Raw genomic sequence first — 15,837 nt, forward strand, 5'->3', positions numbered from 1 at the left:
TTTTTAAGTTTCAAGTAAAAAGAAAACCCAAAAAACTTCATTTTCCCCAAATAAAGTAAAAAATTTTTTGTAGAAAATAGGGAAAAAAGAAAAGTAGACATATTAGGTATCGCCGCGCCCATATCGACCGGCTCTATAAACATATCAAATGAACTAACTCCGATGGGAGTTGAACACCGTAATAATAAAAAAATTAAAACTGTGCTAAATAAACCAAAAAGGCATATGCCTGCCAAAATAGTACCAATCTAACTGTCACCTCATCCCGCAAAAAATTAGCCCCTACCTAAGACAATCGCCCAGAATATGGAGACACTAAAACATATTTTTTTTTATGGAGTTATTGTGTAAAACTTAAGTAAATAAAAAAGTATACATATTAGGTATCGCCACGTCTGTAAGAACCTTCTCTATAAAAATATCACATGACCTAACCCCTCAGATGAACACCGTTATTTTTTTTTTATAAAAACTGTGTAAAAAAGCTATTTTTTGTCACCTTACATCACAAAAAGTGGAATAGCAAGCGATCAAAAAGTCATATGCACCCCAAAATAGTGCCAATCAAACTGTCATCTCATCCTGCAAAAATGGTACCCTACCTAAGATAATCGCCCCAAAACTGTAAAAACTATGGCTCTCAGACTATGGAGACACTAAAACATGATTTTTTGTTTTTGCTTCAAAAATGATATTATTGTGTAAAACTTAAATAAATAAAAAAGTATACATATTAGGTATTGCCACGTCCGTAACGACTGGCTCTATAAAAATACCTCATGACCTAACCCCTCAGGTGAACACCGTAAAAAAATAAAATAAAAAAACGGTGTGAGAAAAGCCATTTTTTGTCACCTTACATCACAAAAAGTATAATAGCGAGCGATCAAAAAGTTATACGCACCCTAAAATAGTGCCAATCAAACCATAATCTCATCCTGCAAAAATCATACCCTACCTAAGATAATTGCCCAAAAACTTTAAAAACTATGGCTCTCAGACTATTGAGACACTAAAACATGATTTTTTTTAGTTTAAGTAGACATATTAGGTATCGCCGCGACCATAATAGCCTGCTCTAAAAAAATATCACATGATACCCCTGGTGTAAGAAAAGCCATTTTTTGTCACCTTACATCACAGAAAGTGTAATAGCAAGCGATCAAAAAGTCATATGCGCCCTATAATAGTACCAATCAAACCTCATCTCGAAAATAATGAGCCCCTACACAAGACAGTCGCCCAAAAAATAAATAAAACTAAGGCTTTCAGAATGTGGAGACACTTAAAAATATTTCTTTTTCCAAAAATGCTTTGTTATGTAAAACTGAAACAAACAACCCAAAAAAATTATCATATTTGGTATTGTCGCGTCCGTGACAGCCTGCTCTATAAAAATACCACATGATCTAACCTGTCAGATGAATGTTGTAAATAACAAAAATTTAAAACGGTGCCAAAACAGCTATTTCTTGTTACCTTGCCTCACAAAAAGTGTAATATAGAGCAACCAAAAATCATATGTACCCTAAAATAGTACCAACAAAACTGCCAACTTATCCCGTAATTTCCAAAATGGGTTAACTTTTTTGGAGTTTCTACTTTAGGGGTGCATCAGGGGTTCTTCAAATGGGACATGGTGTCAAAAAACCAGTCCAGCAAAATCTGCCTTCCAAAAACCGTATGGCATTCCTTTCCTTCTGCGCAATGCCGTGTGCCTGTACAGCAGTTTACAACCACATATGGGGTGTTTCTATAAACTACAGAATCAGGGCCATAAATATTGAGTTTTGTTTGGCTGTTAAACCTTGCTTTGTAACCGGAAAAAATGGATTAAAATGGAAAATCAGCCCAAAATTTTTTTTTTCATTTTATCTCTTTTTTCCATTAATACTTGTGGAACACCTAAAGGGTTAACAAAGTTTGTAAAATCTGTTTTGAATACTTTGAGGGGTGTAGTTTGTAAAATGGGGTCATTTTTGGGTGGTTTCTATTATGTAAGCCTTACAAAGTGACTTCAGACCTGAACTGGTCCTGAAAAAGTGGGTTTTAGAAATTTTCTAAAAAATTTCAAGATTTGCTCCTAAACTTCTAACCCTTCTAACGTCCCCAAAAAATAAAATGGAATTCACAAAATGATCCAAACATGAAGTAGACGTATGGGGAATGTAAATTAATAACAGTTTTTGGAGGTATTACTATCTATTATGAAAGTAGAGAAATAGAAATTTGGAAATTTGCTAAATATTCCACATTTTTCGTAAATTTGGATTTTTTTATAAATAAAAATTTTATTTTTTTTTACTTAATTTTACCACTGTCATGAAGTACAATACGTAATGAGAAAACAATCTCAGAATGGCCTGGATAAGTAAAAGCGTTTTAAAGTTATCACCACATAAAGTGACATGTCAGATTTGCATAAAATGGCCTGGTCCTTAAGGTGAAAATGGCAGTGTCCTGAAGAGGTTAATTGTGTTCTAGCTGTATCATTTTATGTGCACTCACTGATGATGATCACTATGAGAGGGTATGTTTGCATGGCAGAAATACATGGAAACGTAGAAACCACTGCAAGAATTAACCTGCTTATTCATATGTTGTGAGGGAGCTAATGCAATGAGCAGGACACCGGTACAGTGGGTCAGCAATGCAGTGGGTCAGTATATAAGTGTAATAGTTCGTGACGCCAATTGCAGCTTGCGCAGGTACTGTAACGGGGCCCTTTAAGATGTTATCGCTCACGTACCAGGTGAGGAATGCTAGAGTGGGATAATGTCTCTGTGTAGCAGATATGGTAGTGTCAACAGTGTTTCCTACCTTTGTACGGCTAGACGCCTGGATCCTGGCTCACTTGCAATAAAATGAGTGTTGTCAGTAGGAGTTATGGTGGAATGATTGAGATCCAGACAGGAGATATAATCCAACTTGTCTTTACTGAATGGCAGCTTTAAATCCATACAAGTTACAGCTTTAGTCTTGGGTCCCAGCAGGTATTGCCAATATGTGGCAGGAATCTATATGTATTCTGCTTCTTGTCATATGCCTAAAGAGTCTGGCAGGTATTAGTCTTCTGCTCTGTCTATCTTCTGCTTAGTAATGGGCCTGACTAGCTGAGGAGGAATTTGGCTTCTCCTGGACTTGGGATAAGTACTCACAGCTTGGCTCACAGGGTATGCTTCTTCCTGGAGGCTGGAGGTGGCTGCTCTTCTTGTCGACCAGCTGAGGCTGATAGCTCAGGCTTTGAAGATGGATCCTTGCCTCAGCCGAGGCGGGATCCAGGGTTGGGATCCCTGGTTCTGGGAGCTCCTACTAACACAACCTACCCCAACAGGGGGTGGCTGGTACACTGACTAGAACTTTCTTTCCTCCCTCTGAGGTAGGATGTGGGAACATTCCACTCCTCCTCAGAAAGGGGGAAGCTAACCTGGAATGGACTATTCCAGGCTAGAGATACTAACTATGACCTGCTGCATACTGCTGCCACCTGCTGGTGTACATTGAAATGACAGCTAATACATAATTCATTAGTCTGGATAGCAGGATTGCTCCAAGCTATTAGGGAGACATTGGCATTGTTGAACATGCCTTCAGGTGGCACTGCAGGAACAGAATTGTAGCCACTGACACCCATGCATCAGGGAAGCATTTTACAAGTTTGAAAACAACATAAAGAGAACCACACCTGCCACTGGAAGTGGTACAGTTATGCTGTCTCTGGTGCTGTTGAATCCAGGGGCGTAGCTCATGGCCCCTGGTACAAGAGTTCAGCTTGGGCCCCTCTTCTCTCAGTGCTTTGTGGCCAGGTGCAGGGAAGCACAAAGCCTTCGTGTTGCCTGAGGCAAAAACTGAAATGGAACTCCCATGCCAAATTCCTTCTCTCCAACCAGAGGTGTAACTTGACTAGCATGCACTTTCTATAATACTGGTGTCTTCTTATGCGGCACAAGGGTCTTTGGGCCCCCTCAGGCTCCTGGGCCTGGTAGCAACTGCTACCTCTGCACCCCTATTGCTACGCCCCTTGTTGAATCGTGTGAATACTGCACCCCTTGTGGAAAAATTACTCCTGTTTGCACCGATCATTACTGAGAAGAATCCTTTAAAAGAAGCCCATCACCGGGTTTCTAGCCACTAAACCACCAACATGCTGCTATGCTTCTGGAGTTTGAGGTCCCAACCTACCCATATCAAACAGATCTGCCCTTTTGAAGAATAGTAAATAAGAATCATCCTTACTGGGAGGGGACGAGAATGGGTGGGTTTGATATGGGAAGGTTTGGGACCCTAAGCTGTGGCTCAGGCTTTTTCAAAGGGACACTTCCATCAGAAAGGGGGCATTTAAAAAAAAACTCAATAGTCATAGAAAACTATTTTGGGATATTTTATTTTTTTATTTTGGCAGTACTATACCATTTAAGGGTACTTTTACACTAGCGGCAGGATGGATCCGACAGGCTATTCACCCTGTCAGATCCATCCTGCCGCTATTTTGCCGTGCCGTTGGACCGCCGCTTCATCCCCATTGACTATAATGGGGATGGGGGTGGAGCTCCGGCGCAGCACGGCAGTTCGCGGTGAGAGGCTGCCGGACTAAAAAGTCGGACATGCAGTACTTTTAGCCCGGCGGCCTTTCGGCGTGCTGCGCCGGAGCTCCGGCCCTGTCCTCATTATAGTCAATAGGGACGGAGCGGCGGTCCGGTGGCATGGGGAAATAGCGGCAGGACGGATCCGACAGGGTGAACAGCCTGTCGGATCCATCCTGCCGCTAGTGTGAATGTAGCCTAACATGAAATACAAAAGATTGTCCTTCTGTAGCAGTCAGCGCAGAGAGATAAAACTCTGCTGTAAGGGGGAGATGTTATCTGTTATGGTATAATAATAATGTAGAATTGGGATTCTTTTGTTCTCTTGATAGGTCTACATAAAGATACTTAAAGAAAAGCATTGGACTTATCATTGAAATGTGCGATGCCGTAATTGGGTCACTCACTACCTCTCTGGTCAGAGTGATGGTCTGACTGAGAAAGACAAGAGGGGCTGTTTGCCGTGCTAAAAGTCCATACAAAGGAGGAAGTACAGGAAGTAAATAAATATTTGGAGTGGCTTAAAAAAAAAAACATATATCCAGAAAACCATTCACCCAAATTCATAATAGGCTGTCCATACGTGCTAAGAAACAGTTTTATGGTAGCATACCTTTAAGAAAAACAGTTATCCTGCTAAACAGACTATTGTATCTGTTATTGCGACTTTATCCACACCTGCATGCTCCTTGCATACACTGGATCTTACACCTATAGAAATTACTGTGATCCATATTATACAGTATATATGTGCTGGATCCTCCAGAGAGGAAGACTGTCCTAATAGCTACCCTCTGCTCCAGTACATATAGGAGCACTCTCTCTCCCAAGAATCAGACTTCTCTAATGAAGCATTATAAATAGGTTCTCCATCAGACACCGCTGTATTAGGACTCGCCAGGCCTCCTGTAGGGGAATATGTGATGTGGAATCACTGCCAAAAACCATAATGGAATTTACATTTCACTATTTAAAGTATTTACTGCCTGAAGAAACGTTGAATATCTAGATTAAAACACTACATTTTATTAGGTATGTGTTAAAAATAAACAGATCAGAGGGACTTTTTTTACACATCCAAATCAAAGAAAAAGAAAAAAACTTAATTAGACTTACCGGTAATTCTGTTTCCTTGAATCCACCATGACTGCTACGGATGAGATTGACCCCTTGACCTCAGTAGGGGCAGGAAATACACAGAGAGAGAGTTTAAGAAGCCCCCACCCACTCTCACCCTCAGTGTGTACCAGATACCAAAGTGGGTATATATATATACACGTGTTATCATCATTTTTTATTTTTATATTATCCTCATAATATATACTAAACTTTTATGGGAGGGAATATATGAGCCATCATGGTGGATTCAAGAAAACAGAATTATCAGGAAGACTAATTAAAGTTTTTCCATTTCATCCACCATGACGGCTACGGATGAGAACTAACAGATTGCTAAGTAGGGGGGCCAACTTCTTGCAACACTCTTTTGGCCAAACGCCAAATTCGCTGCAGCAGAAAAGTTCAGGTGATAGTGTCTAATAAAAGTATTAATGCTAGACCAGGTTGCAGCCCTGCATATTTGATCGAGAGATACCCTGACTTTTTCTGCCCAGGAGGAGGCCATAGCTCTAGTAGAATGTGCCTTAATTCCCTTTAGGACATGCCTGACCTAATAAGGTATAGCAGAAAACAATAGTTGTTTTTATCCAACGCCCTATGGATGCCTTGGAAAGGTTTTTTCCTTTATTTTTTCCTGAAAACTGAATTAACAGATTATTATCCTTGCTAAAGGGTGCTGCAACTTTAAAGGGTTTCTACCACTTCGCTGCACATATTTAGCTGTCAGACACTAGCGATCCGCTAGTGTCTGCTCTGCCCAACCATCCTAATATAATTGCTTTTGGGGCAGCCGTTTTGCTAAAAAAAGAACTTTTATTAATATGCTAATGAGCCTCTAGGTGCTATGGGGGCGTCATTAGCACCTAGAGGCTCCGTCTACCTTCAGAAACTGCCGCCGCCCAGCGCGTCCCTCCAGCCCGCCCATCTCCTCCTTAGGATCTTGCTTTCAGGATCCAGGCTGATAGTTTGAAGAGACCCGGGTTCTGATGTAAGATTGGCCCCTGTGAGAGAATATTCTTCTGAAAAGGTATCTGCAATTGATCTTCCAAGGATAAGTTTTTCAGGATGGGGAACCAGGTTCTCTTGGGCCAATATGGGGTTATTAGTATCACTGTTACTGGGTCTGTGAGGATTTTCTGCAGAACCCTGGGGATTAATGCCCATGGGGGGAACGCATATGCTAGATTCCAGTTCCATTTTACTGAGAAGGTGTCCACTGCCCACGGATTTTCCCTGGGATTCAGGGAGCTAACCTGGTTGATCTTTGCATTTCTTTTTGAGGCGATTTGAGGTTATTCATTTCTGAAATATGTCTGGATTTAAGGACCATTTCCCTGGGTCTAGAGTTTGTCTGCTTAGAAAATCTGCCTCAGTATTTTCTGATGCCATCAAGTGAATGGCTGTGATAGATAAAACATTTTTTTCTGCCCAAGAATTTTTGGGACCTTGTGCCTCCTTGATGCTTCAGGTAAGCGACTGCTGTTGTATTGTCTGAGAATTTTTTTAGGTGTTTTTCGCTTAATAGACTCTGATTTAGTTTTAGAGCCTCCCAGACCACTCTTAATTTGATTTGTTTTTCATCTCTTCCGGCCACTTCCCTTCGACTACAACTTGTACTCCTGGTTCTTTTTGCCAGATAACACCCCTGGCTAGATTGGTTTCCATCTTCCACCAATTTGCAGGGGGATTTGTATTATCATGTCCAAGGATGACTGATCTTTGTTCCAATTGCTCAATATCCAGGATTGTATAGTCCTGGTGTGGGCTTGGCTCCAGGCAACCGCTGTTATGCAGGAGGTAATGAGACCCAAGATGCTCATGGCGTTCCTGATCGAGGTGCTGTCTTGAGTTTGGATGAGGTAATGATGACTTCTGGGCTACCGACCCAAGCTTACTGGAGCCATCTGGTTTTTGAACTAAAAAGAGTCTTGAGTAGAAGCCTTGTTTTTTTTCTGGCATCAGGACCTGTTTTATTACTCCTGATGCTTTTAATTCTAGTATACCCTGCCAGATTTTTTGAAGGGTATTGGGATCGTGAGACGTTATCTGAAACATTTTTGGTGGGGTAGAGAGAAATTCTATTTTGTATCCCTTTTTTTATAATTTCTAGAGCCCAAGGGTTTGATGTTGTGGCTTCCCACTGGGTTAAGAAACTTTTTAACCTCCCGCCTACCCTGGTGTCATTGCTTTTCACTTGGTTTGTTTTGGGGGTTGAGGAGGAAGCCTCTACCTTTGCCCCCCTTCTGGTAACTCCAGCGACCAGTCTTTCCTTTGCCCCTATATGGTCTTGATTGCTGATTGAAGGGGCGAAAAAATTTCCTATTTTGTTCTCCCGGAAAGCCTTTCTTTTTATCAGCAGCTTTTTCGAGTATTTTATCAAGTACCAGCCCAAAAACATATTCCCCTGAGAAAGCTATGGAGCAAAGTTTAGATTTGGAGATTTTATCACCTCCCCCAAGGATTTCATCCAAAGTGCACGCCTGGCAGAGTTTGAGAAGGCGGCGTCTTTGGCAGCAAATCTAACCGATTCTGCAGATGCATCTGCTAAAAATGCTGTGGAGGATTTTAAGAGGGGAATAGACTGAAGGATTTCTTCTCTGGGGGTTTTATTTTTTATATCACTATCCAGTTCATTAGGCCAGAAATACATGGCTCTAGCCACTGAGGTAGCTGTGATATTTGTTTTCACCCCAAACATAGAAGCTTCCCAACATTTCCTTAGAAGGGAATCCGCTTTCCGTTCCATAGGGTCACGTAACTGGGATGCGTCTTTAAATGGCAGGGAAGTCTTTTTTACTACTTTTGCCACCTGAACATCGATTTTAGGACTATCATAAAAAAAAAAATTGATTCGGCAGAGTCAAAGAGAAGCCTCTTTCTGAATTCTCTAGAAACCCCCAGTCTTTTTTCAGGATCCTCCCATTCATCAATGCCCATCTCTTTTATATTTTCATTAATGGGAAAAACCGTATATTTTTTTTGTGCGTAATCCCCCAAACATTTTGTCCTATACGGATCTTGTTTTTTGGATGTTTTCGATAACCATGGTCTCTCTTACAGCTTTAAGAAGTTCATCCATATCTTCAGAGGAAAAAAAGTATTTTTTTTCTTCCTTCTATTATCTCCCCTTCAGACAATTGTTCTTGATCAAGATCGTGTTTAAACGCTGACACCCCTTCCTCCATGTCCTCCGCATCTGAGGAGGATGGAACGGATAACCTTGGCTTTTTAGTAGGGGTTGTGTTTTGAGGGGGAGTAAGAGAGGCCAATGAAGATCTGATTTCATCCTGAATCATGGATTAAATTTTCGTCATGATAGACGGTTGCTCTTCTTTCAAAAGGTCACTAACGCAATTTTTGCTAAGTTTCTTCTTATATCTCTAAGATAATTTTTTTTAACAATTGACACATTTGAAATACTTTGTTTTTGCTTTCATTTCCTTAACCTGGTAAAAGAAGAGCAACCCTGAATCAGGCCATGAACTAACTTAAGTAAACATTAGCAGAAAAAAATGCAGGTTTCCCACTGGGAGACTCACGGATGGAGTTACCAGAGTTGGGTCTGCACAATCACCACGGGTCCCAGGAGCCTCAGGACCCGACATCGTCGCTGCAGATAGGGGAGACACTGTCTGTGAGCTGCCGCGCTGTTTTGAAGCTCGGCGTCTGACGTCATCAGAATCTGCCTGAGGAGCCGACCCATCGTGATGACGCGCCACTTATCAAGATCCGCCCCCTTCTGGAATTACCCAGGATCTCAAGCATCAGTGAAATCAGGTCTCCCGATATTAGAGACGAGGTCCATGCCAACCTCCCCAGCCCAGCTTTGGCATAAGCTGCGGGAGGGCTGAGGAGAAGATTGGTAAGCCAATCTTTTTAGGCTAAGTGTCATAAGTATAAAGAAAAAACAATAAACTCTTCATCTTCAACCTCCCGAAGGAGTCCTCTCTGGGCAGTGCCCCATAGGGACAGGAAAACACTGAGGGTGAGAGTGGGTGGGGGCTTCTTAAACTCTCTCTGTGTATTTCCTGCCCCTACAGAGGTCAAGGGGTCAATCTAATCCATAGCCGTCATGGTGGATGAAATGGAAAAAGAACTTGCTATTGACTACAAACATCTACTACACATTGTAGCCAAATGCTTGATCCAGCTCCCCAGTCTTCCTGCTGTAGCGCCTACTGACATGTAGGGGACCAATGGCTACAATGTGTTATGTGTGGCAGTATAGATATTTAATACACTGTGCGCAAAGACACAATGTAGCTGTATAGCTGGCCCTGCACTATACACATCTGCTGTAGCGCATTCTAACAGTTGGAGGGTCAGTAGCTACTATGTATTGTATAGCCAATTAACACTCTTTCCTGGAGTATGTCGAGCAAGGGATCGGCGGCTCCAAAATTAGCACAATTTGATAGTGGTCTAGTTTTCTACCACTCTGGATGTGCACACCCCATCCCCTTCCCTCCATATGCTCAAACACTTTTACTACTGTCGGCAGTTACAGCGGCTAAGTGCCCTATACATGTTATATATAGAGAGTTCACTGAGTCTGCATTCTCAGATCCTATCTATAGCTCTACGCGTTTCGCCGCAGGGCTCATCAGGAGCTAAGGATCGTTGAACTGAATACAGGCAAACACATAACGCCACTCGCCTTGTGTGGTAAGGCGGTAGCATTGATGCTAGAATGGCTGTGACGCGGCCGCCAAATTGCGTTGTTTAAATAAAGAAAGTCCCTCTCCATAAGGTGTATCCAGCTCCTGTGTGGGCGAATGGAGAAGCTGGAGGTGCGGCTCAGACGATCCATACCTCCCAAGATGGATATCTTGCGTGTGCGGACATAGAAAATTATATCTGTCATCCACACATATATGCATAAACTCAGATGTACTTCAGATGTCAAAGGGGTCAGTGGTGACCAAAAATGAATGTCAATTCATGATACATCTCTCTGGATATAGGGGAAATGAGTGACAACATAGAGGGGGGCAGTAGTGACAAAGAATGAATGTTACATCTCTCGCGATGCAGGGTACATGAGTGTGACAGAAGGGGGAGCCATGTGAATACGACCCACCAGAAATTCATAGGAGAAACAGGGGTCCCCGATTTTAAATATACTAGCCATGTTATCTCCCATCCAATGGTCAGACTCATACAAAACACATGTATGAGATGTGTTCATTAAGGCCCTCAGGACGTATAGTACATAATCTGAAGATCCATTCTGCCCCTTTTTGTAACACTTTTTTGTCATAGCCGTCCCCTCTAGAAGATCTTCTAATCACCTCTATCCCTTGAAACTTTATGACATCCATTTTGCTGTCATGAGTCAGTCACATGGCGTGCAATGGCAGTATCCAAGCCCTTCTGGATATGATTGAGGTGTTCCCCAATTCGTCGCCGGAACTCCCGGATCGTCTTACCTACATACTGTAGGTCGCACACACATGTGGCCAAATAAATGACCCCTCTGGTTTTGCAGTTGATAAATGATTTGATAGCAAACCTTCTGTGTTACCCTGCTGATGAAGCTATTACCCGGTCCAATAGCCCCACATGCTAAGTAGCCTCCACAACGAAAAGTGCCCCTAAGTTGTTGATTGAGCCAGGTCGTTGTTTGAGGGGATTGCTGGCAGTGGCGAAATTTAATTGCCAGGGTGACATCCAATAGATGCCCCACATCGGGGTCAGATTTTAAAATTCCCCAATAACGAGTGAGAACTTCACATACGTCACCATGTGCCTCATCAAAAGTGGCAATGATACGAGTCTGATTGTCATCACACACTTTGTGTCACAGTAGGTAAGATAAGGGAAGGAAACAGAACACGACAAGGCAAACAAAACAACTGACTAGGCCCCAAATGCTAGGGAACAAAGGGGTCACCACCTAGCAATCCCTAAAACACTTTTCCTAAACTGCTATGCCCATGTGCATATCTCAATGGTAGATATCCACATGCCTACGTACCTAAGACTATAACACACTGAACCAAACCCTCAGCTGTAGGGAAGAGGGAAAGAGACACCCAGTCCTTCAACAAATTTAGTGGACAACCACACCAAATCACCCACACACAGGTCCGGACCAGTCATACGTCTCTTGTCAGCCATCCGTTTTTATCTTTCACCCATTTTTTTCAAATTAACTTGAATCTTCTGCCAGATAGATGACAAAGAGGAAGAGAATCTATCCTCTTCCGGTATCCCAGAAGATTTGGTCCCAGAAAAAGTACCAAACTGAGGGTGAAAACCATATGCGCCAAAAAATGGTGACTTCTCAGTTGACTCCTGCCTACGGTTATTCAAGGCAAACTCAGCTAAAGACAAGAACGAAGACCACTCATCCTGATTCTCAGCGACAAAACACCTCAAATAGGTCTCCAGGTTTTGGTTTGTGCGCTCAGTTTGACCATTCGACTGAGGATGAAAAGCCAACGCCCTCCAAAACCTGGAAACGAATTGCGTCCCCCTATCAGACACCACATCAGAGGGAATGCCATGTAATTTCACAATGTTATCAAGCGAGAGTTTTTGCATTGGGCAAAGGTGATAATGGTACAAAGTGAGCCATCTTGCTGAAGCTGTCCACTACCACCAAAATCACAGTTTTCCCAGAGGAACTCTGCAAATCCGTAATGAAGCCCATGGACAAATGCGTCCAAGGACGAGATGGGATGGACAAAGGAAGAAGAGATCCTGATGGCCGAGTGTGAGCCACTTTCGCGCGTACGGTATACATATTAGGACATCCTCAGAAATCATCCACAACTCCCTCCTTCGTCAGGCAAAACTCCATCAGTCCTCCTCCCTCAGAACAAACTCCCTCCTCCATCAGGCTAAACTCCCTCCTCCGTCAGCCCAAACTCCCTTCTACCTCAGACGTCAGCCAAAACTCCCTCCTCTCTCATCCAAAACTCCCTCCTTCAGATGTCAGCCAAAAATCCCTCCACCCTAACTCAAAACGCCATCGTCCCTCAGACGTCAGTCAAAAAATACCTCCTACATCAGCCCTCAGCCAAAACTCCATCAGCCGTCAGGGGTCAGACATCAGGTGTCAGCCCTCAGCCCAAACTCCATCAGCCGTCAGGGGTCAGACATCAGGTGTCAGCCCTCAGCCAAAACTCCATTAGTAGTCCGCCGTGAGGCATCAGACATCGGGTGTCATCCATCAGCCGTCAAGCATCAGCCATCAGCCAAAATTCCATCAGCAGTCAGTCGTCAGGGCCCAGGGTCAGGTGTTAGACATCGGTTGTGTCAGACATTGGTTGTCTGGGGAGGGGGCGGCACAAAGCATAATGTCACGTGTACTACTGCCAGACCTTTTCTTCATGCAACCAAGCCTGGAGGGGAGGATCCTATCATTAAGTCCCCAGGATTTTAGACGGATCTTTATGCCTGGGCAAAGCACTTAGATGAACAAATCCACTACACAGCGGTCACAGACCGAGATACCCACCCTGAGTCCAACTATACACAAAATGTATACAGAAAAGGTTCAGCAGTAGTACACGTGACCTTATGCTTTGTGCCGCCCCCTCCCCAGACAACCAATGTCTGATACCCGATGTCTAACACCTGACCCCTGACTGCTTATGGAGTTTTGGCTGATGGCTGACGCCTGACAGATGACACCCGATGTCTGATGCCTGACAGATGACACCCGATGTCTGATGCCTGACGGTGGACGGCTGATGGAGTTTTGGCTGAGGGCTGACACCTGATGTCTGACCCCTTACGGCTGATGGAGTTTAAGCTGAGGGCTGACACCTGATGTCTGACCCCTGACGGCTCATGGCTGATGGAGTTTAGGCTGAGGGCTGACACCTGATGTCTGACCCCTGATGGCTGACGGCTGATGGAGTTTAGGCTGAGGGATGACAACTGATGTCTGATCCCTGGCGGCTGAGAGCTAACACCTGACGGCTGATGGAGTTTGGGCTGAGGGCTGATTGAGGAGGTATTATTTGACTAACGTCTGAGGGACGAGGGAGTTTTGAGTTAGGGGGAGGAATTTTTGGCTGATGTCTGAGGAAGGAGGGCGTTTGGTCGGTCGGGGAAGTGAGTTTAGCCTGACGAGGGAGGGAGTTTGGTCTGAGGGAGGAGGACTGATGGAGTTTTGCCTGACGGAGTAGGGAGTTGTGGATAATGTCTGAGGATGTCCTAATATGTATGCCGTATGTATGAGTGGTACTGTGCCATATCCAGAAAAACAGAAGTGATACTTTTCAGTGTCCATGTATAGAAAAGAAGAAAAGCGCTACTTTGCAGTGTCCATTTATGCAGGAGAAGAAACATGATACTGTGCAGTGTCCATGTATACAGGAGAAGAAACATAGTACTGTGCAATGTTCATGTATGCAGAAGAATAAAAGTGGTACTTTGCAGTGTCGATTTATGCAGGAGAAGAAACGTGATACTGTGCAGTGTCTATGTCTAATACCCCAGAGTGGTATTACCATTTTTTCACCCTGCTACTGTCTCAAATGGGCTAACCACTTATGTCATCTGTGTATTTATTGCAGGTCCTTTTATACTGTGGATTCCTAATATTGCTATGTTCATGTAACATGTCTGGTTCACCAGCAGGTGGTAGCGGGTATATGGCAGAGAGATTTTTAGATAGAATGGAACTTACCATTCTATTCTCCCCCTTTTCGGCAGAAGTAAGCTAGTCCTATTTTGTACCAAGGGAGGGACAGCAGAAAGTGTCTAGTCAGTCTAAGCCAGGGCAGTGTCAGATGCAGACGTACCATGGTGTAGTAGCTACGGAATGCCCCCTGCTGCAGCAGGAGTCTCTTCAGATGGAAGCAGCTCATAGAGCACCACGACCTACACAGTGTCACAAGGGGGTCAACAGCAAAGGCACACCACTCCACAGATAGAGAACAGACTGAAAGTCCAGCTGCCAGAATAGAGCAGAGTTTAGCACAGCAGAGAGAGAAAGCAGAGTACTCAAGTTTGCCTGCCAGTATATGCCAAAGCCTGGTGGAACCAAGAGAGAGCCTGAATATTGTCTGGATACAAGTTGATGCAAGTAAAGCTGTTGAACTTTATAAAAGTCTGGACTCGACTTATTATTCACCTCCACCATTACTCTCCCCTTTACTGCTTAGGAGCCTAACACTGGGGAGTGATGGTATCCAGGTAGGAGCACCGTGACACACACAGAGAGTATTAAGGCCACACCACACCACTCAGCATTCCTAAAAACCTGGGACATGATCGGCCCTTGGGGGTGGCAAGTTGCACATGTATACAGGAGAAGAGAGATGGTACTGTGCAGTGTACACAGGGGCGTAGCTAGAAATGACTGGGCCCCATAGCAAAAAAATTATGGGCCCCCCCTCCCGGATCTCCCACCCCCACATACCTATTGGACCTCCCACCCCTTCCAGAGCTCCCACCCAAACACCCCTCCAGGACCTCCCACCCCAACATCCCCCCCAAGTGTCGTCCACAGATCCCCCCCTTCAGTGTCGTCCACAGATTCCCCCCCCTTCAGTGTCGTCCGCAGATTCCCCCCCTTCAGTGTTCTCCACAGATCCCCCCTTTAGTGTCATCCACAGATCCCCCTTTAGTGTCGTCCATAGATCCCCCCTTTAGTATCGTCCACAGATCCCCCCTTTAGTGTCGTCCACAGATCCCCCCTTTAGTGTCGTCCACAGATCCCCCTTCAGTGTCCTCCACAGATCCCCCTTCAGTGTCCTCCACAGATCCCCCTTCAGTGTCCTCCACAGATCCCCCTTCAGTGTCCTCCACAGATCCCCCCCCCCTTCAGTGTCCTCCACAGATTCCCCCCCCTTCAGTGTCCTCCACAGATCCCCCCCTTCAGTGTCCTCCACAGATCCCCCCTTCAGTGTCCTCCACAGATCCCTCCTTCAGTGTCCTCCACAGATCCCCCCCCCCTTTCAGTGTCCTCCACAGATCCCCCCCAGTGTCCTCCACAGATCCCCCCTTCACTGGCCTACCTCATCTTCTGCTCGTGCAGCAGTGCGCCTCGGGCCCGCCTACTCCAGTCCTGACCTGACTACTCCTCTGCTTCCTTGGCTTCCCCCCAGCCAGGACCGCCCAAGCCCCGCCCACTACAGCCGCAGCCCGCCCAAGCCCCGCCCACCTGGCTGCCCGG

This window comes from Bufo gargarizans, chromosome 6 (genome assembly GCF_014858855.1).
Source record: "Bufo gargarizans isolate SCDJY-AF-19 chromosome 6, ASM1485885v1, whole genome shotgun sequence".
In the NCBI taxonomy this organism is placed as follows: domain Eukaryota; kingdom Metazoa; phylum Chordata; class Amphibia; order Anura; family Bufonidae; genus Bufo; species Bufo gargarizans.